Below are 1,175 nucleotides of genomic sequence, written 5' to 3'. Positions count from 1 at the left end.
TACTCGTACTGTCGTGATCCCAGTCAATATTTGGATTTTGTCTTGAGTGTTCCAGAGTTTTTCATTTTCCCAGAGTCCAGATGAAGTTTGCATTCCTCACGTACGTGAGCGATAATTCTTTCAATGTCTCAGATCAGTTCCTGTCGCGACAACATCAGAGTCAATGTCCCGTCCTCTACTCGGTCCGAAAGTTCACACTTCTTCATCCTCCTCTGATTCCATTTCCCAAAGAGTTTCTCAAGATTTCCAAAGCTGGAGCCTAAATTATATGGTTTGCTTCTTAAACATTTTTCCAACTGACAACTGACAATATTTTCACAGTATCTCTTCAGAATCACAGTATCTCTTCAGAATCTTGCACCATGTCCAGGGATGAGAAATCCCGTTTGGTGGAGAGATTCCCGAGGCTGGTGAGTTTCACTTTGGAACAAAGATGGTTAAGTGGCAATTTCCTGCGGTTGTTTGTAATGATGGGAGAGGGAGCGGTGGGGAATGAGCACTTTGACGAGCAGGAGGAAGTGTTGCCACTGACCCGAGTCAGAGAACAGAGGACAGGGATTAAAGGAATCTAATGAATAGCAGCACTTCTGCTTAGGACGTTCACTAACAACTGCAGAAACCCGATGTATCGAGCAGTGTATCTGGAAAGAGAAACAGAGATAATGTTTTAAATATGGGTCATTTCTGATGAAGAACTCGAGTTTCCCAAGTCTAATCAAATTACCGGCCTCCTTTGCAAAATAGGTTTTCTGAACTTTGAGCGAGAATTGTTCCAGCAGGAAAGCATTCATAACGTAGTTAGCAGGATTCGAACCTACGTGGGGAAACCCCAATGGATTTCTAATCCATCGCCTTAACCACTCGGCCATGACTACAGACAGTGGAGCAGGGTTGAGCACAGTTCATATGTGGCAGGCTTTCAAAGGTAGGTTAAATATAGTGCAGGATAGGCATGTCCCGTTGAAAGCAAAGGATGTGAAAGGCAATATTCGTGAACTGTTGATGACAGGACAATTGTACGACTCGCCAAGAGGAAAAGGGAAGCATACATAACGCCCCGGCAGCTAAGAACATAATGGTCCCTGGAGGAACATGAGAAGATTAGGACAAGTCTTAAACGAGGAATGAAGGGGGTTAAAAGGGGTCATGAAACAACTTCACGCTAGCAAAATTGA

General features: G+C 43.9%; 1 non-coding gene across 1 annotated transcript; it reads right to left on the bottom strand.

Moving 5' to 3' along the window:
* Positions 1–793: 793 nt before the first annotated feature.
* Positions 794–875, bottom strand: trnas-aga (transfer RNA serine (anticodon AGA)). Its single transcript has one exon. It is a non-coding gene; the product is annotated as a tRNA-Ser (tRNA).
* Positions 876–1,175: the final 300 nt, after the last annotated feature.

The sequence above is a fragment of the Chiloscyllium plagiosum genome, unplaced genomic scaffold, assembly GCF_037043375.1.
Source record: "Chiloscyllium plagiosum isolate Xiang-an unplaced genomic scaffold, Cpla_swu_hap1 HiC_scaffold_42, whole genome shotgun sequence".
Taxonomy (NCBI): Eukaryota; Metazoa; Chordata; class Chondrichthyes; order Orectolobiformes; family Hemiscylliidae; genus Chiloscyllium; species Chiloscyllium plagiosum.
Note: the sequence above shows the minus strand (reverse complement) of the source record. Positions and strands in the feature narration are given on the sequence as shown.